This window comes from Dendrobates tinctorius, unplaced genomic scaffold (genome assembly GCF_039654945.1).
Source record: "Dendrobates tinctorius isolate UK_male_01 unplaced genomic scaffold, ASM3965494v1 ptg000264l, whole genome shotgun sequence".
In the NCBI taxonomy this organism is placed as follows: domain Eukaryota; kingdom Metazoa; phylum Chordata; class Amphibia; order Anura; family Dendrobatidae; genus Dendrobates; species Dendrobates tinctorius.
Genome location: NW_027361931.1, coordinates 151,168 through 176,033, shown reverse-complemented (window position 1 = coordinate 176,033; position 24,866 = coordinate 151,168). Strand labels below are relative to the sequence as shown.

Below are 24,866 nucleotides of genomic sequence, written 5' to 3'. Positions count from 1 at the left end.
TGGTGGGGGGCGTCTGATGAGGGTTTTATACTTTGTGGTGGTGGGGCGTCTTATGAGGGTTTTATACTTGGTGGTGGGGCGTCTTATGAGGGTTTTATACTTGGTGGTGGGGCGTCTTATGAGGGTTTTATACTTGGTGGGCGGGGAGGCGTCTGATGGGGTTTTATACTTGGTGGGCGGGGGGCGTCTGATGAGGGTTTTATACTTGGTGGTGGGGGGCGTCTGATGAGGGTTTTACACTTGGTGGTGGTGGGGCGTCTTATGAGGGTTTTATACTTGGTGGCGGGGGGTGTCTGATGAGGGTTTTATACTTGATGGGCGGGGGGGCGTCTGATGAGGGTTTTATACTTGGTGGTGGTGGGGCGTCTTATGAGGGTTTTATACTTGGTGGGCGGGGGGCGTCTGATGAGGGTTTTATACTTGGTGGTGGGGGGGCGTCTGGGGGTTTTATACATGGGGGCGTCTGATGGGGGTTTTATACTTGGTGGGCGGGGGACATCTGATGGGGGTTTTATACTTGGTGGGGGGGAAGGGGCGTTCGGTGGGCCACTCTGGACGGTTTCTGCCTTAGGTTTTTATATATATATATATATATATATATATATATATACACACGAGGGGCGATCCAAAAGTAAAGATAATCGGTTATTTCTATTGCACACAGAAATTAAAATAAAATGTTTTCTTCTCTCTTAGGTACCCACTAGTCCAGGAAAAAAAATCACGTAAATAGGCCACGATTCCTGGGAGCTACATTCATTTGAATATGAACTGCCAAGGAGTGAACATCAAAATGGAAAAAAACACGCTCAGAGCTGTCATCAAATACCTCTGCTTGAAAAAAATGTCTACCAAAGACATACACAGCGACTTGGTGGAAACATTGGGGGACTCTTCTCCTCCATATTCCACAGTTGCACGCTGGGCCAAGGAATTTAAGCTGGGAAGAACATCGACGGAAGATGAACATCGCGAAGGACGCCCATCCACGTCCCTCAATGAAGAAAACGTGAAAAAAGTTGAAGTTGTGATGGCATATCGAAGAGTGACTATCAGGCATGTAGCGGAGGTCACAGGGATCTCATATGGCAGTATTCAAAGAATCCTTGCAAAAGAATTGCATATGAGAAAGGTCTCCGCGCGTTGGGTGCCAAAAATGTGAACCGACGAGCAAAAGAAGAAACGAGTTGACATTTCAATAGCAAATCTCGAAAAGTTCCAAGCAGACAAGGAGAATTTTTGGTCACGTTTTTTGACCATGGATGAGACCTGGATCCACCACTTTGATCCCGAAACTAAACAACAATCGATGACATGGAAACGAGCCGACGAACCGACGCCGAAAAAATTCAAAGTGTCAAGCTCAGCAGGGAAGGTTATGGCGTCCGTTTTTTGGGACGCTGAAGGAATTATTATGGCGGACTATTTGGAGAAGGGAGCCACTATTACGGGCTCCTACTGCGCAGAACAAATAAGAAGATTGCGGGAGGCTATCAAGGAGAAAAGGCGCGGCAAACTGCGGGCTGGAGTGGTGTTTCACCAAGATAACGCACCGGCTCACAAAGCTGCAGTTGCCATGGCTACCATTCAAGAAGTGGGCTTTGAACTGGTGGAACACCCCCCCCCCCTATTCGCCAGATCTAGCCCCCAGTGACTTCTTTCTCTTTCCTCGGCTCAAGGAACACCTCCGGGGCAAGAAATTTGACGATAACCGCTGTTGGGGAATTTTTTGAGGGTCAAGATCAATAATTTTTTTCGAAGGGAATTCTAAGTTTAGAAAAGAGATGGACTAAATGTATAGACTTATTAGGAGACTATGTAGAAAAATAAAAATTTTTTTGACTATATTCATTGTGTTTATTATTGATTATCATTACTTTTGGATCGCCCCATATATTAATTTCCCTTTTTCTTCCAGATATGGCTTTTGGGGGTGACAGAGTAGAATTGTCACTCTGATCTCCGACCTAGGATTGTGTCACTACCATATCCTCTGTGGTCTACGAGGCAGAGCCCTAACACATCAAGAGTGTTTGGGGTTCTCCAGCGGACGGTCCTTGCCACTAATCCCCTACCCTTTCCCCCCCCAGAGCCAGATAGAGCAGGGAAAGAAGTTGAATCCGTTACTCGTCAGCCACCTGAAAGTCTGCGCCCAGGTTATTCCATACCAATCTTCATCACCGGTCTGCGGGAAAGGATTTGGGATCATCAGGACAGGTATATCCCACCAGGCAGTGAGGGGACTCAGGATGGGCGTATCCACCAGGCAGTGAGGGGGCTCAGGACGGGTATATCCCACCTGGCAGTGAGTGGGCTCAGGACGGGTATATCCCACCAGGCAGTGAGGGGGCTCAGGACGGGTATATCCCACCAGGCAGTGAGGGGGCTCAGGATGGGCATATCCCACCAGGCAGTGAGGGGGCTCAGGATGGGTATATCCCACCAGGCAGTGAGGGGGCTCAGGACGGGTATATCCCATCAGGCAGTGAGGAGGCTAAGGACGGGCATATCGCACCAGGCAGTGAGGGGGCTCAGGATGGGTATATCCCACCAGGCAGTGAGGGGGCTCAGGATGGGTATATCCCACCAGGCAGTGAGGGGGCTCAGGATGGGTATATCCCACCAGGCAGTGAGGAGGCTCAGGACAGGTATATCCCACCAGGCAGTGAGGCTCAGGACGGGTATATCCCACCAGGCGGTTAGGGGGCTCAGGACGGGAATATCCCACCAGGCGGTGAGGAGGCTAAGGACGGGCATATCGCACCAGGCAGTGAGGGGGCTAAGGACGGGTATATCCCACCAGGCAGTGAACAATAAAACTAGTTTATCAAGTCCACTTAATGTGCCAAGTCCTTCCCTCCTCACTGAACAAATTCTATAATGCCATACAGTGAAAAGATAAAGGATGAAAGATTTCATTGACATTACTGGGAAGGAGAACAGTCTGTCCAAAACCCCCAGGGTCGCCAGCCGCATCTCTAATTGAGACAGAACTTATAAATAGAGGGGGGGCGTTTGCTCATGGCGGAGTAGATTACATGGACCGGTTACCCCCATTCCACATGCTCCCTCACGGCTACTAGCAAATAATCCGGACTCACTGGCTCATATGGGCAAACACAAGAGACTTGCTAGACAGATCATAGATTCCATGAGCTTCCCTGACGATATGGACCGGGTTCTAAGTTCAAACAACCAAAACAGAAGTACAAGATCTAAAATGACATCCAAGGCTCTCACCGAAAACTCACAAGACCCACTGGCTTCACACCATCCCCCTCAAAGAGCAACAGAGGATGGAGAGGTTGATACCGAAGTGGCAGATGATATACGCTTACTTGATCTTACCAAGTACATCATTAAGGCGCTTCCCACTTAAAAAGATAAAGAAGATTTCACCTGCAGATTGGAAAACTCCTACAAAAAAAGAACTCCATACCCTAAAAACAGAATTCTTAGAGTAGAGGAGGTAGAGAAGTCTCAAGAAACCATCTTACAAGAGCTACAAACCTATAGGGATATCATTACAAGTCACACTCTCAAATTGGAAGAAATAGCTACAGGAATGGAAGACGCAGAGAACCGCAATAGAAGGAACAATATTGGAATACGTGGCCTTCTGGAATCTATAAGCTCACCAAACCTAGAGCACACAGTATAAAAAATGTTCTTGGATATACTAGGTGATGATGAAGCAAGCTCAGTCGAAGCTTCTCATTTTTACACCACCATTTTTTTTTTCTTTTTGTTTTTAGGGACCACCTCACATTTGAAGTCACTTTGAGGGGTCTATATGATAGAAAATACCCAAAAGTGACACCATTCTAAAAACTGCACCCCTCAAGGTGCTCAAAACCACATTCAAGAAGTTTATTAGCAAAAAAAATACTTCAGATCCAATTTTTTTATTTTGCCAAAGCTAACAGGAGAACTTGGACTCGAAAAGTTGTGCAATTTGTCCTGAATACGCTGATACCCCATATGTGGGGGTAAACCACTGTTTGGGCGCATGGCAGAGCTTGGAAAGGAAGGAGCACCGTTTGACTTTTCAATGTAAAATTGGCTGGAATTGAGATTGAACTCCATGTCGCGTTTGGAGAGCCCACCCCTCACATGTGACACCATTTTGGAAACTAGACCCCATAAGGAACTTATCCAGATGTGTGGAGAGCACTTTGGACCCCAAAGAACTTCACAGAAGTTTATAATGTAAAGCCATAAAAATAATGATCTTTTCGCCCCCAATTTTTTATTTTCCCAAGGGTAACTGGAGAAGTTGGACCCCAAGAGTTGTGCAATTTGTCCTGAGAACACTGATACCCCATATGTGGGGGTAAACCACTATTTGAGCGCACGGCAGGGCTGAGAAGGGAAGGAGCGCCAGATTTTACTGTTATGGTTTGCAGATGCCATGACCCACTGCTAGAGCCCATGAGGGGCCAAAACAGCAGAACCCCCCATAAGTGACCCCATTTTACAAACTGCGCCTCTGAATGAATTCATCTAGAGGTGCAGTGATCATATTGACACCACGGGTGTGTCACAGAATTTTATACCATTGGGCAGTGAGGACAAAATAACTACATTTTTACCACCAAAATATTGTTTTAGCCAAAGATTTTACATTTTCACAGAAGAAGTGGGTAAAAATGGCAACAAAATTTGTCCCACAATTTCTACTGATCGTGGCAATACCCCATATGTGGCTGTACAGTGCTGCTTAGCCATGCGGAGAGACTCGGGAGAGACGGAGCGCTATTTGCCTATTCAAGTCAATGGTTCTGTGCACATGTCAGAGTGTTTCTATGGATCGTGTGTCCGTGGGCAAAACACGCTGACATGTCAGTTTTTTAATGTCAGAACGGACCACAAAACATCCCGCACATGTGCGTACACATAACACAGATTGATGTTATCCATGTGACATGCATCGACGCCGGGGAAGAAGCGTTACAGTTAGCGCTGTTCCCCGGTGCTGAACACCGCTCTCATCCCTCTCCCCTGCTTTGCTGGCGATCGGTGCGAGCAGGGGAGAATGATGAGAGTTACATTTAAGTAATAAAAGATACAGCAGGTGGCAGCAGTAATAGTCCCATCGGCCGCTGCCTGCTGTCTCTTATTACCGATCGCCGGCAGAGCAGGGGAGAGTGATGAGAGCCGTGTTCAGCACCTGGCGCTGGGGAACAGCGCTTACTGTAACGCTTCTTCCCTGTGGCCCGTCCATGTGGTACGGATGCCATATGGGTGCCGCAAGAATTAGTTACACGGACACTGACCTCTCCGGTACCGGAAATATCAAGACGTGTGAAGGAGGCGTTATAGCGGGTTTTTATGTTTGGCTGCTGTCACACACTAAAAGACGCTTTTTATTGTAAAAAGTTTTTGCATCACATTTTGAGAGCTATAATTTTTCCATATTTTGGCCCACCGAGTCATGTGAGGTCTTGTTTTTTGCGGGATGAGTTGACGTTTTTATTGGTACCATTTTCGGGCATGTGACATTTTATGATCGCTTTCTATTCCGATTTTTGGGAGACAGAATGAACAAAATCCAGCAATTCATGAATTTCTTTTGGGGGGTGCGTTTACACCGTTCCGCTGATAAGGAGAGAGTTAAATTAACCCTTCACGGTTGAGCCAGTGATTTCCAAATTATTCCAGTGTTGCTAGCAACTCAAATGACCACACGGAGACGGGGTCTCTGTACGGGAGGATCGAGGCAGATCACTAAGCCCCTTTATTTTAGTCACATCTTTTATAATCTTTTGCTTAATTATGCAAGGTTCTCAAGTACCAATAGCATCATTTCACTTTATAAGCCAATAATATTGCAAGAAAACCGGAAACTACATATATGTCCGTATCCAAATAGAAAGTAGTATAATGGCATATTCAGAGTAATACACTCCCCCCCCAGCCCCTTATCTTGCACCTGATGGAAACAGTCTGGTTTCATGACAGGCCATGCCAATTATAAAAATTTATCTTACAACAACAAAAACGGAGAAACGAAACCTTACATTGAATGGATAAAATGAAACTTCAACTCTGATTTTAGTATTAACCCTTAACATTCCCCCCTAGACAAATTTTTTTAACACATATGCAGCATCAGAGGTGCTATCCCAAGCTAACAGCTTGAGGGGTACTGGTCTTCACATGACTGATGCCGTGTTACCAGTCATGTCTGTTGCGGCGCACCCGTCCCCCCTGTATACTGCAGTTCACGAATAACTTTTGATGACGGTGGTGGGGATCTTTTGTAGGTAGCCATGCGCTTGGCTTCAGCATCTTCATCAAGTAGCCATTTGAGATCGGTGCAGAGAAGAGCAGGGGCAACGACACCTTTGGTATCATCATTAGCTGGCTTAGTGCAGAATTTCCTAATACATACAGGAATACACCAAAGAACAAGTTTTAGTATCACATATACAACAAGGATACAGGCAGCAATGTGTAACAAGCTTTGTAAGATCCCAGCTATCAGCCCCCAATTCCCCTAAATCAATTGGCTGAATTGAAAAAGGAGAAGGTGTCTGACCACCAACTGTCCTTATTACGATCATTGTCTTTATCGTATTGATCTCTGAGTCATTGAATATCTTCTAACTTTAACTTTTAACTTCTACCAATAATAATATGAAAAATGCAGAAAACCAAAACATTATGTCCCTTCATTTGCTATTGGCTTGTTGGGTGATGAGGAGGACTTCATAGGGACCGTCATACAAGGGTTCTAGTCCGTGCTTCCTGACATGCCTCTTCACGACTACCAAATCACCAGGCTTCAGGTTATGTCAGGTGTCGGTTTCTGCTGAATCTGGAAAGGAAAAGAAAACTAGAGCATGGGTGTTAGCAAGATTTTTACTAAGCTGAATAACACATTGAACAGCACAGTCAGTCTCTTCTGATAACTGCTGAGGCTGGAAATTTGCAACTGGGGGCCTAGCACCAAACAATATCTCATATGGGGACAGGCCATGTTTTGTAATAGGGATAGTACAGAGGTGATATAATACAATGGGTAGGAGCTCTGGCCATGGAGCTGTAGTCTCCTGCATCATTTTGGTCAATTGTCCCTTCAGTGTGCCGTTCAACCTCTCAACTTTCCCACTGGAGACATTCTCTGCATCGTCATTAAGCGGTCTCGCGGGGTCCGACAGAAAACTTCAGTCTGTTCTAGATCATCAGGTTCTCGTAGGGTCAGTGCTTCTTGTAACTGTTTACGCTGAGAGCGTGTGGTCACCATAGTTGGTATGGTTGGTTCAACGGGTAAGAGAGCGGCGGCTTTTGCTTGCATATCCGCAAATGCGTTGCCAACAGTCTGTGGACTGTTCCTAGGACCGTGCGCCTTAGCTTTGATAATGGCCACCTGAGTAGGTAATTTGATCGAGTCCATGAGGGTTTTAACAGCTTCAGCATTTTTCACTGGGGTTCCGGCAGTAGTAATAAACCCTCGATTGGCCCATAGAGCCCCAAAATCATGAGCAATACCAAATGCATACCGTGAGTCCGTGTATATATTAGCCCGTCTGTTCTTGGCCAAAGTACATGCAGTAGACAGAGCCTGGAGTTCTGCTTCTTGTGCTGACTGTGAGGGCGGGAGTGCAGCTGCGTGTACTACAGTGTCCTCTGTGGTAACAGCGTATCCCGTGTGGAATCTACCAAACTCGTCAGCATATCTTGAACCATCTGTGTATAACACCAGATCAGGATTTGGGAGTGGGTTCTCACTGACATTTGGTGGAGTAGCTGTTTCTTCAGTCAGAAGTTGGGAACAATCATGTTGGAGGTAATCCTCATCACTGCCATCTTTCCTTATAGTTCATTATACCGTCTTTCAAGGCGTTGTAAAGGGGATGCATTATGCGGGATGCATCCGGTATCCACTGACAACAATAAGTGCATAAGAAAACGCTGGAGTCCAGTTTCATCTTTTCGGAAAGGAAGGGAGCTGACAGCTATTATTCTTTCTTCTGCGAGGTGTCTACACCCTGAAGGAGGCCGTGACCCAAGAATATCACTTGACCAAGGCAGAACTGAAGTCTCGAGGCCGAAACCCGACAGTTCAGTGCTGCCAGATACTTAAGGAGGCTAACAGTGGCAAAAGACACCTGCTCATATTTTTTTTTTTTTTTTGCAAACTGGTTGGGACTGTTTTGTGCCCCTTGTGACATAGCAGGGACGACAGTTAATATGGACAGATAAGTGAATACAAATAGAAACTGGCAGTCTGGGTGTAACGGAATGCTAAAGAAGGCATTGGTAAGATCAATAACTGTAAACCAAGCAGCATCCTGGGGTATTTGGGACAAAAGAGTATGAGGATTAGGCACCAGGTTTGAGAAACACTTTTACTGGTTCTACAGGCATTTTCCCTATATCATTTGGCCCTTTTGACCAGAGTTTAGATAGTATCTCTGAGAGGTATGGGGTGAGTCGTTGATCCTCAGGCAATATTGGGGGTGGATCTGAGCCTATCAGGGCCATCATAACTGTAGGAAGGGCATGCAAAATACAGATTTCCTCACTGTCTTCATCTACATAGGGATTTTATAACAAAAAAAAAACCATCTGACCATCATCTTGGAATTGTATTCAGGAGCGGAACTGCGATAATAAATCTCTCCCTAGTAAATTTACTGGACATGTGGGAGAGATCACAAACTGAGCAGTAACGAGAATTAGCAGGGAGGGGCTGAGGAGCAGGGTTCCCACTAGCTGAAGTCTGAGGAAGGGGGGCGAGAGTTTGCTGTGTGGGCTGAAGGGCACACTGTGTGCTCGCAGCTGTGGTGGGGGCTGGAGGCTGCTGTTTGCTCCTTTTTTTTTTTTTCTCTCCGTAGCTGGTAAATGGAAGGGGTGGACACTCAACCACTAGCAATGATAATAGGTGCCGTGAGCAGAGGTGGGGGCTGCGACTCTCGGTCTCCTTGTACAATTGTCATCTAGCAGGGAGACAACTTCTTTCAAATCATCACTTTTAACTATTTCCCTGACACATTAATATCAATCTTAGTTCCTTCTTTAATCAATCACATTCTTATACCACAGTCACTTTCTTGAACCATAAATCATCCCGTCCCTGTCATAAGACAATTTTTCCTTTTTCCACAAAGCAATAAAAACAGAATTCACTTCCTCTGTTCTTCCTAACACCTTCGTCACACAATTCATGTGCAACAAGTTCCACCCAAACATCAAACTCACCCTCAACTCTTCAAAATCCCAAATCCATTTTCTAGAACCTACAGTCAAGCTCTAAGGTACATTCAGATCTGTTCAGACAATGAGGATAGAAAACTACAACTACTATCACGCCTATCCTCAAAAAGCCCTCTCTTGACCCATCCTCTGTATCCAGCTATCGCCCTATATCACTTCTCCCCTACGCCTCCAAGCTCCTGGAACAACACGTCTACCTTGAACTGTCCTCCCATCTCTCTTCTTGCTCCTTCTTCGACCGCTTACAATCTGGCTTCCGGTCACACCACTCCACTGAAACTGCCCTTACTAAGGTCACCAATGACCTCTTAACCGCCAAGAGCAAGCGACACTACTCTGTCCTCCTCCTCCTGGACCTGTCAGCTGCCTTTGACACAGTGGACCATTCCCTATTACTACAGACCCTCTCATCTCTTGGCATCACAGACTTGGCCCTATCCTGGATCTCATCATACCTAACAGACCGGACATTCAGCGTCTCCCACTCACACACCACCTCCTCACCTCAGAGACCTCTGCTCTCTCTCCTCACCTCGCCCCCTATCCGTCGGAGTCCCGCCAAGGTTCAGTCCTTGGACCCCTGCTCTTCTCCATCTATACCTTCGGCTTGGGACAGCTCATAGAATCTCATGGCTTTCAGTATCACCTCTATGCTGATGACACACAGATCTACATCTCTGGACCAGATATCACCTCCCTACTAACCAGAATCCCTCAATGTCTGTCCACTATTACATCCTTCTTCTCCGCTAGATTTCTGAAACTTAACATGGACAAAACAGAATTCATCATCTTTCCCCCATCTCACATGACCCCCCCCCAACGAACCTATCCATTACAGTAAACGGCTGCCCACTCTCCCCAGTCCCACAAGCTCGCTGCCTCGGAGTAATCCTTGACGCTGATCTCTCCTTCAAACCACATATCCAAACCCTTTCTACTTCCTGCCGACTTCAACTCAAAAATATTTCACGAATCCGTTCATTCCTTAACCAAGAATCTGCAAAAACCCTAGTCCATGCCCTCATCATCTCTCGCCTTGACTACTGCAACCTCCTGCTCTGTGGCCTCCCCTCGAACACTCTCGCACCCCTCCAATCTATTCTAAACTCTGCTGCCCGACTAATCCACCTGTCCCCCCGTTATTTCCCAGCTTCTCCCCTCTGTCAATCCCTTCACTGGCTCCCCATTACCCAAAGACTCCAGTTCAAAACCCTAACCATGACATACAAAGCCATCCACAACCTGTCTCCTCCATACATCTGTGACCTCGTCTCCCGGTACTTTCCTGCACGCAACCTCCGATCCTCACAAGATCTCCTTCTTTACTCCCCTCTTATCTCCTCTTCCCACAATCGCATACAAGATTTCTCTCGCGCATCACCCCTACTCTGGAACTCTCTACCACAACAAATCAGACTCTCACCTACCATCGAAACCTTCAAAAAGAGCCTGAAGACCCACCTCTTCCGACAAGCCTACAACCTGCAGTAACCACCGACCGACCAAACCGCTGCACGACCAGTTCTACCCTCGCCTACTGTATTCTCACCCATCCCTTGTAGATTGTGAGCCCTCGTGGGCAGGGTCCTCTCTCCTCCTGTACCAGTTATGACTTGTATTGTTTAACATTACTGTACTTGTTTTTATTATGTATACCCCTCCTCACATGTAAAGCGCCATGGAATAAATGGCGCTATAACAATAAATAATAATAATAATAATAATCACTCAGAAAAACATCGCAGACCTCCAACCCATATTCCACAGAGACCACAGACTGAAAGCAATATTCCCGGAACTGCCACTTCTCTCCTACAAACAGCCTCCCAACCTAAGGAATATCCTTGTCAGAAGTACCCTCACATCACCTTCAGAGACAGGCACAGTCCCTGTAACAGTAAGAAATGCAAGACCTGCCCCCACATATCACCAACAGATAAAGTCCCTATACCCAACACAAATCAGGACTATAAGAGCATGGACTCTTTCTCATGTCCATCCTTCAATGTCGTGTACATGACACAGTGTACAAGGTGCAATGCAGGGACATACATCAGGGAAACTAAGCAAAAGCTACAAACAAGGATGAATCTGCACAGACATACGATAAAGACTGAGCTGGACACACCTGTAGGGATACACTTCTCTAGACCTGGACACAGCTTGGCAGATCTAAAAGTCCTAATATTGAAAGGTCATTTTTCATTTTTTTTAATAGTGACAGAGAAAGGAAGATTTGGGAGTTTAAATTTATAAATATGTTCCAATCGCTAACAATAGGACTGAATTTGACACCTGGGTTCATGACTCATTACATGGACACAGTTCACACCTCCACAAGAAGGTCTTCAGATCTCTAATAGAACACTTGGTCCTCATCTGCATGTGTAACAAAAACCTTAATTTGATTTCCTTGGCATGTCTATAGCTAGCATCATCTCATGTCCTGTTGTAATTCCTATTTAAATGTTGCCATCTTTTCTCAGTGATTCACTTGTAATCTAGCCTGATGAAGGGGCCGCCTGAGCCCTGAAAGCTTGCTTGCAAATATAATTTCTCTGGTTAGCCAATAAAGGTATCACACCTTGAATCATTACATCTATGTTTCTGGCTAACACGGTACCACAATTTTATTTTGTATTATACATGTGCCAAGCCACAAAATTCTTCTTTTCCTTCCACAGATTCTCTCATTTACAGCTAAATACCCTTACTTCAATTGTGCATAATACTGGAGCGGCCGTCTCAGTTTGTTCCACCGGGTCAATAATCCCCCTCTGGGATTGCCCAAAATTTGTGGTACTCAGTGAAAGGAGGAGGGCGTCTCAGACTCTCCCTCCGGACACCTCTGGTTATATATATATATATATCTATATATACCTGAGTTACGTATCCTACCCATCTTCGATCACATGACCACCCTGATTACTAACAGTGAATTCAGGAATTCAGGATATTTTGACTATAAAGAGAGCCACAATCACTGGTCAATCCGGGGTGTCCGTCCCTTATGAGGTACGGTTCGAGCACTGGGCCCCCAACGGGACTGCACCTCTATATGATTCCACCCATGTATCACCCCACCAGGGGACAAACCTCAGATCCTCTTTGCAGCAACAAGCACAGGAAAACCACACCAACGGTCAGTCTGAACAGTATAACTGCCAACTTACCGTGGTTGTCGTGGGGGGGTGATCAGTCCCAATTTTCCAGCACATGTGTCCGCTCCGAGGGTCCTTTGTCTTGTTGTCCTCCGGGGGGCAGAGGCGTCCCTATTCAGGGGCCCCACATTGCGCACCAAGCTGATAAGGAGAGAGTTAAATTAACCCTTCACGGTTGAGCCAGTGATTTCCAAATTATTCCAGTGTTGCTAGCAACTCAAATGACCACACGGAGACGGGGGTCTCTGTACGGGAGGATCGAGGCAGATCACTAAGCCCCTTTATTTTAGTCACATCTTTTATAATCTTTTGCTTAATTATGCAAGGTTCTCAAGTACCAATAGCATCATTTCACTTTATAAGCCAATAATATTGCAAGAAAACCGGAAACTACATATATGTCCGTATCCAAATAGAAAGTAGTATAATGGCATATTCAGAGCAATACACTCCCCCCCCCCCAGCCCCTTATCTTGCACCTGATGGAAACAGTCTGGTTTCATGACAGGCCATGCCAATTATAAAAATTTATCTTACAACAACAAAAACGGAGAAACGAAACCTTACATTGAATGGATAAAACGAAACTTCAACTCTGATTTTAGTATTAACTCTTAACACCGTGTGCAGTAAAATTGATAAGGCGGTTTTATTCTTCAGGTCAGTATGATTACAGCGATACCTCATTTATATATTTTTTTATGTTTTGTCACTTTTATAGAATAAAAACAATTTTATATAAAAAAATAATTATTTTTGCATTGCTTTATTCTGCGAGCTATAACTTTATTTTTTCGCTGATGACGCTGTATGGCGGCTCGTTTTTTGCGGGACAAGATGATGTTTTCAGCGGTACCATGGATATTTATATCCGTCTTTTTGATTGTGTTATTCCGCTTTTTGTTCGGCGGTATGATGATAAAGCATTGTTTTTTTTGTTTGTTTTTTAATGGCGTTCACTAAAGGGATTAACTAGTGGGACAGTTTTATAGGTCAGGTCGTCGTGGACTCGGCGATACCAAACGTGTACTTTTGTTTAGATTTTTTTTTTAATTAAAATATTTATTGATGTAATATTTTTTTATTTGTTTTTTTAAAAATATTTTTAAAATTATTTAAAAAATTTTTTTTTTTTTTTACTTTTTCCTAAGTTTTACACTTTGTCCCATAGTGGGACAACCATTTTTTGCATGCTGATCGCTTCTATAGCATGCAGATGAAGCAGCTTCTGCATTCCATATAAGCTGTCAGCGAAGCACTGACATAGGGAGACTTGCTGATCGTGCAGTGTTGAACCACCAGAAAGAAAACCCAAGACCTTTTTTAAAATTTTATTTTATTTTTTGATACAATAGAGTAAATATATGTAGACAAATATAGCTGACAGCACCTAATACAAGGTAGGTTTTGAAAAAGCGGTACAGATCATCTCAGAAAAAGGGGACTATCAGATATAAGCTCTCTTGGATACCAATAAAAACAATATTTTTATTTCACAAAAATATATAAAAGTAGACGACATAGATAATAGTATATTGCAAAAAACAAAACCAACCCAACCTATCACCACCCAACCACAAACATACAAACAGCTGAATAGCCAGTAGAGGTTATATGTCTGAGGAGACGAGCGCCTGCTCCTAAACGGAGGCGGTGTGGCCCATAGTATGGCTCACTGAACTTGGTGAAAACATTGTCTCAGAAAATGCCCGTAAAAAACTGACCCTCAGTAAGAGGTATTCTTCGCCAGCCAGTCATCCCGTAGACTGAGCCATATAAAGTGCTAGATGGCCAAGAATTCCACTACCTGGATGTGAGACGCCTAGTCTAGACGCTTTCCCTCAAGCAATAGAGAAAGCGGGCTCTTATAATGAAGTGCACATAAGCTCGATGTACAAACCTGCTACTCAGCTAGTAAATGTCTGCACATTAGTAGTTTATAGTCCTTATCAAACACAGGAATCCTATAGCACAGTTTTGGTCTTTGGTACAGTCAATCCCAATACCACAAGAAAAAAAAAAAAGCATGCCCAGAAAAGACCATAATAGGTTACTTATCTGAATCCAGTCCCAATAGCATTGTCCCTATGCGTTTCACCCCCTCCCAGTGTCAGGGCTCATCAGGGGACCACAATTAAGGAGTAATCCATAATGGCATAGCTGTTCAACATGATCAGATGCGGCACATCCAGTGGTTCAGTGATGACTGGATGATCAAATGGGGCACATCCAGTGGATCAGTGATGATTGGATGGGGCACATCCTGTGGATAGGTGATGACCGGAGGAGGAACATCCAAGGGATCAGTGATGACTGGATGACCGGGAGGGGGCATATCCAGGGGATCGGTGATGACTGGATGATCAGATGTGGCACATCCAGTGGATCAGTGATGACTGGATGATCGGATGCGGCACATCCAGTGGATCAGTGATGACTTGATGATCGGATGGGGCACATCCAGTGGATCGGTGATGACTGGATGATCAGATAGGGCACATCCAGTGGATCGGTGATGACTGGATGATCGGATGGGGCACATCCAGTGGATCGGTGATGACTGGATGATCGGATGGGGCACATCCAGTGGATCGGTGATGACTGGATGATCGGATGGGGCACAACCAGTGGATCGTGATGACTGGATGATCGGATGGGGCACATCCAGTGGATCAGTGATGACTGGATGATTGGATGGGGCACATCCTGTGGATAGGTGATGACCGGAGGAGGAACATCCAAGGGATCAGTGATGACTGGATGACCGGGAGGGGGCATATCCAGGGGATCGGTGATGACTGGATGATCAGATGCAGCACATCCAGTGGATCAGTGATGACTGGATGATCGGATGCGACACATCCAGTGGATCAGTGATGACTGGATGATCGGATGGGGCACATCCAGTGGATCGGTGATGACTGGATGATCGGATGGGGCACATCCAGTGGATCGGTGATGACTGGATGATCGGATGGGGCACAACCAGTGGATCGGTGATGACTGGATGATCGGATGGGGCACATCCAGTGGATCGGTGATGACTTTATGATCGGATGGGGCACATCCAGTGGATCGGTGATGACTGGATGATCGGATGGGACACATCCAGTGGATCGGTGATGACTGGATGATCGGATGGGGAACATCCAGTGGATCGTGATGACTGGATGATCGGATGGGGCACAACCAGTGGATTGGTGATGACTGGATGATCGGATGGGGCACATCCAGTGGATCGGTGATGACTGGATGATTGGATGGGGCACATCCAGTGGATCGGTGATGACTGGATGATTGGATGGGGCACATCCTGTGGATAGGTGATGACCGGAGGAGGAACATCCAAGGGATCAGTGATGACTGGATGACCGGGAGGGGGCATATCCAGGGGATCTGTGATGACTGGATGATCAGATGCAGCACATCCAGTGGATCAGTGATGACTGGATGATCAGATGCGGCACATCCAGTGGATCGGTGATGACTGGATGATCGGATGCGGCACATCCAGTGGATCGGTGATGACTGGATGATCGGATGCGGCACATCCAGTGGATCGGTGATGACTGGATGATCGGATGGGGCACATCCAGTGGATCGGTGATGACTGGATGATCGGATGGGGCACATCCAGTGGATCGGTGATGACTGGATGATCGGATGGGGCACAACCAGTGGATCGGTGATGACTGGATGATCGGATGGGGCACATCCAGTGGATCGGTGATGACTGGATGATCGGATGGGGCACATCCAGTGGATCGGTGATGACTGGATGATCGGATGGGGCACATCCAGTGGATAGGTGATGACTGGAGGAGGCACATCCAATGGATCGGTGATGACTGGACGACCGGAGGAACATCCAAGGGATCGGTGATGACTGGATGACCGGAGGGGGCATATCCAGGGGATCGGTGATGATTGGATGGGGCACATCCTGTGGATAGGTGATGACTGGAGGAGGCACATCCAATGGATCGGTGATGACTGAATGGATGACCGGAGGAGGAACATCCAAGGGATCGGTGATGACTGGATGACCGGAGGTGGCATATCCAGGGGATCGGTGATGACTGGATGATCAGATGCGGCACATCCAGTGGATCAGTGACTGGATGACCGGAGGGGGCATATCCAGGGGATCGGTGATGACCGGAGGGGCCACATCTAGGAAATCGGTGGTGATTGGTTGATCAGAGGGGGGGCACACCCAGGGGATGGATGGTGACTTGATCGATGGGGGCTCATCCAGTGGACTGGTGTTTTGCCAAGTATTCAAAGGGGTCGGATACGGCTTTAAATTAGGTGATTAATTTTATTATAATTAAATGATTACAGAAAATAGGAAATAGTGTGATATTGCGTACAGTTTTGTATAATATAAATCACAAAGGTAAAGTACTTGCATTGCACACTACACAAAAAAAACTTCACCAGGAATAGTACACATCATCTGTCTGGGAACATCAGCTGTGAGAAGCAGAACAGCAAAGAGAGAAATTCCTGGGATCTACACTGTGACATCGCGGGCGTCCACAAGTTAACAGGGCTTCTGCCTTAGCTTAAGTATTCCCCAACTTATATCTTGTTTAGAAACAAATGCTTGCATAACCAAGTATTACACAAGCCCTAACAAGTTCTATTTGTCCGATATAGTATCCCTCTGGCAGAGTGGCCAACTCTCCAGACATCAATCAACATCGGACAAATACATCACTGGATAAAATATGCCAAAGGCTCTCCTGCTACCAAATGTTTTACCATACTACTGTATAAACACGACATTTCTCACTAAACATGAATAACGAAACTATGTAGTAATTGGATGATAGAATAAACATACGCTTTCCCAGTAAAGATTGATAAAGGAGCAATGCGGTGCAAGTGTTGGGAAGATTACAGAAAATACAAGGCTAATATAAGCTGAACTGTTACTGTCTAATATCTTAAAGGTTCCTTAAAGACAGACTACTAATATGGATTCCTGATGGCCATTAACATCTTAGCACTACAATCGGTGATGACTTGATCGGAGGGGGAACATTCAAGAGGGTTCGGTAATGACTGGATGATCGGATTGGCCACATCTTGGAGATCGATGTGACTGTTTTATCGGAGGGGGCACATCCAGTGGATCGGTGATCACTGGATGATTGGAGGGGGAACATCCAGGGGGATCGGTGATGACTGGATGATCAAAGAAGGCACATCCAGGGTATCGGTTATCAGTGGATGATCGGAGGGGGCACATCCAGGAGATCAATGGTGACTGGATGATTGAAGGGGGCACATCCAGGTAGGATCGATGATGGCTGGATGATCGGAGGGGGCACGTCCAGGGGGGATCGATGATTGCTGGATGATCGAAGGGGGAACATCAAGGGTGGATCGGTGATGACTGGATGATTGGAGGGGGCACATCCAGGAGATTGGTGATGACTGGATGATCGGAGAGGGAACATCCAGGAGATTGGTGGTGACTGGATGATTGGAGGGGGCACATCCAGAGGGATCGGTGATGACTGGATGATCGGAGGGGGCACATTGAGGGGGATCGGTGGTGACTGGATGATCGGAGGGGGCACATCCAGAAGATCGGTGATGACTGGATGATCGGAGGGGGCACATCCAGAAGATCGGTGATGACTGGATGATCGGAGGGGGCACATCCAGGGGGATCGGTGATGACTGGATGATCGGAGGGGGCACATCCAGAGGGATCGGTGATGACTGGATGATCGGAGGAGGCACATCCAGAAGATCGGTGATGACTGGATGATCAGAGGGGGCATATCCAGGGGGATCGGTGGTGAATGGATGATCGGAGGGGGCGCATCCAGGGGGATCGGTGGTGACTGGATGATCGGAGGGGGCGCATCCAGGGGGATCGGTGATGACTGGATGATCGGAGGGGGCGCATCCAGGGGGATCGGTGATGACTGGATGATCGGAGGAGGCACATCCAGGAGATCGGTGATGACTGGATGATCGGAGGAGGCACATCCAGGAGATCTGTGATGACTGGATGATCGGAGGGGGCACATCCAGAGGGATCGGTGATGACTGGATGATCGGAGGGGGCACATCCAGAAGATCGGTGCTGACTGGATGATCAGAGGGGGCACATCCAGGGGGATCGGTGGTGAATGGATGATCGGAGGGGGCACATCCAGGGGGATCGGTGGTGACTGGATGATCGGAGGGGGCGCATCCATGGGGATCGGTGATGACTGGATGATCGGAGAGGGAACATCCAGGAGATTGGTGGTGACTGGATGATCGGTGATGACTGCATGATTGGAGGGGGCACATCCAGAGGGATCGGTGATGACTGGATGATCGGAGGGGGCACATCGAGGGGGATCGGTGGTGACTGGATGATCGGAGGGGGCACATCCAGAAGATCGGTGATGACTGGATGATCGGAGGGGGCACATCCAGAAGATCGGTGATGACTGAATGATCAGAGGGGGCACATCCAGGGGGATCGGTGATGACTGGATGATCGGAGGAGGCACATCCAGGAGATCGGTGATGACTGGATGATCGGAGGAGGCACATCCAGGAGATCTGTGATGACTGGATGATCGGAGGGGGCACATCCAGAGGGATCGGTGATGACTGGATGATCGGAGGGGGCACATCCAGAAGATCGGTGATGACTGGATGATCAGAGGGGGCATATCCAGGGGGATCGGTGGTGAATGGATGATCGGAGGGGGCACATCCAGGGGGATCGGTGGTGACTGGATGATCGGAGGGGGCGCATCCAGGGGGATCGGTGATGACTGGATGATCGGAGGGGGCGCATCCAGGGGGATCGGTGGTGACTGGATGATCGGAGGGGGCACATCCAGGGGGATCGGTGGTGACTGGATGATCGGAAGGGGCACATCCAGGGGGATCGGTGGTGGTGACATCCCGAAGGAAGAACTAAGCCAAGAACAGGAAAGCATAATGGCAAAACTAAAAGCAATGGAGGAAAAAGTAAAAAATTTCCAAAACCCCGTGGATGCACCTATTACATTACAGGAAGTAGCAGAGAGAATCTCTTCCATAAGATATAGAAAAGCCGGTGGCCTGGATGGAATCTTACCAGAAATACAAGTACAGCCCACCAGAAATACAGGCCGCAATGGTTAAACTCTTCAATATTGTGCTAAGTGCTGGCTACCCTCGTACCTGGAACCAAGGCCTCATCTCACCCATCCACAAGAATGGGGACAGGTATGACCCTGCCAACTACAGAGGAATATGTGTCAGCAGCAACCTGGGAAAACTGTTCAACAGCATCCTGAACAAGAGGATCCTCTGTTTCCTCATTGAGCATAGCGTCCTCAGCAAGAGCCAAGCAGGGTTCATGCCAAACCACCGCACTACTGACCACATCTACACCCTGCACAGCCTCATTCAGAGCCACGTCCACGATACAAAGAACGGGAAGATATACGCCTGTTTCGTGGACTTTAAAAAGGCCTTTGATTCGGTGTGGCACCCAGGCTTATTCCTGAAACTGCTGGAGAGCAGAATAGGAAGAAAGACCTACGATATTATCAAAAGCTCCTACACCGAGAACCTCTGCAGTGTGAGTGTGAACGGCAGAAGAACGGCTTATTTCCAGCAGAGCCGGGGAGTCAGACAAGGCTGCAGCCTAAGCCCAACGCTCTTCAACATTTACATCAACGAGCTGGCTACCGCTCTGGAATCTTCCACGGCACCAGGTCTCACCCTACACGACGCGCAGGTGAAATTCCTGCTGTATGCAGATGACCTGCTGCTTTTGTCACCAACCGAGAAAGGCCTCCAAGACAACCTAAAAAAATTCAGCTTCACCTGGGCACTACCGGTCAACCTAAAGAAAACCAACATCATGGTGTTCCAGAAGAGAAAGAAAATCAGACCAGCACCCTTCATTTGTCCTCAACAAATGCGCCCTTACAGGAACGGACAAATATACCTATCTGGGCCTAGAGATTCACCGATCAGGGAGCTTCAAACAAGACATAGAGACCCTGAAAGACAAGGCCTGCAAAACCTTCTATGCCATCCGAAGGAAACTCTACCATCTGAAGCCACCGGTGAGGGTCTGGTTAAAAATCTTCGACTCTATCATCGCCCCAATCCTCCTGTATGGCAGTGAAGTCTGAGGTCCTCCCACCTACCCAGACTGGTCAAGGTGGGATTCCAGCCCAACAGAAATATTCCACCTAGAATTCTGCAAGCACCTCCAAGTCCATCGGAGCACCTCCAACAGTGCTTGCTGGGCCAAGCTGGGCAGATTCCCAATACAACTAACGGTTCTAAAGAGGGCACTGTCATTCCGGGCTCACCTACGTAGGAGCAATCCAAGCTCCCATCACCATAAAGCCCTGACACACGTAGGTGAAACAGAGAAACCAGGACCCTTGGAACAGCCCAACCAAACCCAACCTGACCAGAACACCAACCACAACAACCTGACAAAAGCCGGAATCAGGAAGAAGGTAGACGAAGGTATGTAAGTGACTGGAAGAACGACATCATCAGCTCACAGAAACTGACCATGTACCGGAGTCTACAGAGAGACTACAGACTGGCTCCGTACCTGGAGAAACTCCCGGACCCCAAAGACCGCAAGAGACTAAGCCGATATAGACTCAGTGCCCACAGTCTGGCCATCGAGGTCAGCCAACACAGGCAGAGCTACAAGCCCAGGGAGGAAAGACTGTGCCAACACTGTGACCAGGAGGCCCTGGAGGATGAGACCCACTTCCTGCTACACTGCCCCAAATATTCAGCTGTGAGGGACACTCACTTCAGGAGACTCTCACATCTCTTCCCGAATTTCATCACCATGAAGGAGGAAAAGAAAACATATCCTGCTGGGGGAAGAAGAGAGAGCAGTGGAGATAGCAGCGCAATATGTGAGCAAATGTCATAGACTGCGAGAAAGAGAACTATGATATGCCATGGACTTCTATGGCCCCCACCCTGGATCTGCCCCCATCCCCCTTCCCTATGCCATGGACTTCTATGGCCCCACCCTGGATCTGCTCCATCCCCCCATCCACCTTCCCTATGCCATGGACTTCTATAGCCCCCACCCTGGATCTGCTCCATCCCCCCATCCACCTTCCCTATGCCATGGACTTCTATGGCCCCCACCCTGGATCTGCTCCATCCCCCCATCCACCTTCCCTATGCCATGGACTTCTATAGCCCCCACCCTGGATCTGCCCCATCCCCCCATCTACCTTCCCTATGCCATGGACTTCTATAGCCCCCACCCTGGATCTGCCCCCATCCACCTTCCCTATGCCATGGACTTCTATGGCCCCACCCTGGATATGCCCCATCCACCTTCCCTATGCCATGGACTTCTATGGCCCCACCCTGGATCTGCCCCATCCCCCCATCTACCTTCCCTATGCCATGGACTTCTATAGCCCCCACCCTGGATCTGCCCCCATCCACCTTCCCTATGCCATGGACTTCTATGGCCCCACCCTGGATATGCCCCATCCACCTTCCCTATGCCATGGACTTCTATAGCCCCCACCCTGGATCTGCCCCCATCCACCTTCCCTATGCCATGGACTTCTATAGCCCCCACCCTGGATCTGCCCCATCCCCCCCATCCACCTTCCCTATGCCATGGACTTCTATAGCCCCCACCCTGGATCTGCCCCATCCCCCCCATCCACCTTCCCTATGCCATGGACTTCTATAGCCCCCACCCTGGATCTGCCCCATCCCCCCCATCCACCTTCCCTATGCCATGGACTTCTATAGCCCCCACCCTGGATATGCCCCATCCCCCCATCCCCCTTCCCTATGCCATGGACTTCTATAGCCCCCACCCTGGATCTGCTCCATCCCCCCATCCACCTTCCCTATGCCATGGACTTCTATAGCCCCCACCCTGGATCTGCTCCATCCCCCCATCCACCTTCCCTATGCCATGGACTTCTATGGCCCCCACCCTGGATCTGCTCCATCCCCCCATCCACCTTCCCTATGCCATGGACTTCTATAGCCCCCACCATGGATCTGCTCCATCCCCCCATCCACCTTCCCTATACCATGGACTTCTATGGCCCCCACCCTGGATCTGCTCCATCCCCCCATCCACCTTCCCTATGCCATGGACTTCTATGGCCCCACCCTGGATCTGCTCCATCCCCCCCATCCACCTTCCCTATGCCATGGACTTCTATGGCCCCCACCCTGGATCTGCCCCCCATCCACCTTCCCTATGCCATGGACTTCTATGGCCCCCACCCTGGATCTGCTCCATCCCCCCATCCACCTTCCCTATGCCATGGACTTCTATGGCCCCACCCTGGATCTGCTCCATCCCCCCCATCCACCTTCCCTATGCCATGGACTTCTATAGCCCCCACCCTGGATCTGCTCCATCCCCCCATCCACCTTCCCTATGCCATGGACTTCTATGGCCCCACCCTGGATCTGCTCCATCCCCCCCATCCACCTTCCCTATGCCATGGACTTCTATAGCCCCCACCCTGGATCTGCTCCATCCCCCCATCCACCTTCCCTATGCCATGGACTTCTATGGCCCCACCCTGGATCTGCCCCATCCCCCCCATCCACCTTCCCTATGCCATGGACTTCTATGGCCCCACCCTGGATATGCCCCATCCCCCCCATCCACCTTCCCTATGCCATGGACTTCTATAGCCCCCACCCTGGATCTGCCCCATCCCCCCATCCACCTTCCCTATGCCATGGACTTCTATGGCCCCACCCTGGATCTGCTCCATCCCCCCATCCACCTTCCCTATGCCATGGACTTCTATGGCCCCACCCTGGATCTGCCCCATCCACCTTCCCTATGCCATGGACTTCTATGGCCCCACCCTGGATCTGCCCCATCCACCTTCCCTATGCCATGGACTTCTATGGCCCCACCCTGGATCTGCTCCATCCCCCCCATCCACCTTCCCTATGCCATGGACTTCTATGGCCCCCACCCTGGATCTGCCCCCCATCCACCTTCCCTATGCCATGGACTTCTATGGCCCCCACCCTGGATCTGCTCCATCCCCCCATCCACCTTCCCTATGCCATGGACTTCTATGGCCCCACCCTGGATCTGCTCCATCCCCCCCATCCACCTTCCCTATGCCATGGACTTCTATAGCCCCCACCCTGGATCTGCTCCATCCCCCCATCCACCTTCCCTATGCCATGGACTTCTATGGCCCCACCCTGGATCTGCTCCATCCCCCCCATCCACCTTCCCTATGCCATGGACTTCTATAGCCCCCACCCTGGATCTGCTCCATCCCCCCATCCACCTTCCCTATGCCATGGACTTCTATGGCCCCACCCTGGATCTGCCCCATCCCCCCCATCCACCTTCCCTATGCCATGGACTTCTATGGCCCCACCCTGGATATGCCCCATCCCCCCCATCCACCTTCCCTATGCCATGGACTTCTATAGCCCCCACCCTGGATCTGCCCCATCCCCCCATCCACCTTCCCTATGCCATGGACTTCTATGGCCCCACCCTGGATCTGCTCCATCCCCCCATCCACCTTCCCTATGCCATGGACTTCTATGGCCCCACCCTGGATATGCCCCATCCACCTTCCCTATGCCATGGACTTCTATGGCCCCACCCTGGATCTGCCCCATCCCCCCATCTACCTTCCCTATGCCATGGACTTCTATAGCCCCCACCCTGGATCTGCCCCCATCCACCTTCCCTATGCCATGGACTTCTATGGCCCCACCCTGGATATGCCCCATCCACCTTCCCTATGCCATGGACTTCTATGGCCCCACCCTGGATATGCCCCATCCACCTTCCCTATGCCATGGACTTCTATAGCCCCCACCCTGGATCTGCCCCATCCCCCCATCTACCTTCCCTATGCCATGGACTTCTATAGCCCCCACCCTGGATCTGCCCCCATCCACCTTCCCTATGCCATGGACTTCTATGGCCCCACCCTGGATATGCCCCATCCACCTTCCCTATGCCATGGACTTCTATAGCCCCCACCCTGGATCTGCCCCCATCCACCTTCCCTATGCCATGGACTTCTATAGCCCCCACCCTGGATCTGCCCCATCCCCCCCATCCACCTTCCCTATGCCATGGACTTCTATAGCCCCCACCCTGGATCTGCCCCATCCCCCCCATCCACCTTCCCTATGCCATGGACTTCTATAGCCCCCACCCTGGATCTGCCCCATCCCCCCCATCCACCTTCCCTATGCCATGGACTTCTATAGCCCCCACCCTGGATATGCCCCATCCCCCCATCCCCCTTCCCTATGCCATGGACTTCTATAGCCCCCACCCTGGATCTGCTCCATCCCCCCATCCACCTTCCCTATGCCATGGACTTCTATAGCCCCCACCCTGGATCTGCTCCATCCCCCCATCCACCTTCCCTATGCCATGGACTTCTATGGCCCCCACCCTGGATCTGCTCCATCCCCCCATCCACCTTCCCTATG

At 49.0% G+C, this 24,866-nt stretch overlaps 1 long non-coding RNA gene across 1 annotated transcript; it reads right to left on the bottom strand.

The window, feature by feature from the left end:
• Nucleotides 1-5,698: 5,698 nt before the first annotated feature.
• LOC141069440 (uncharacterized) lies at nt 5,699-12,988 on the bottom strand. The gene is made up of 2 exons (XR_012226571.1): nt 12,399-12,988; nt 5,699-6,820 (listed from the first exon to the last, which is right to left on the bottom strand). It is a non-coding gene; the product is annotated as an uncharacterized lncRNA (long non-coding RNA).
• Nucleotides 12,989-24,866: the final 11,878 nt, after the last annotated feature.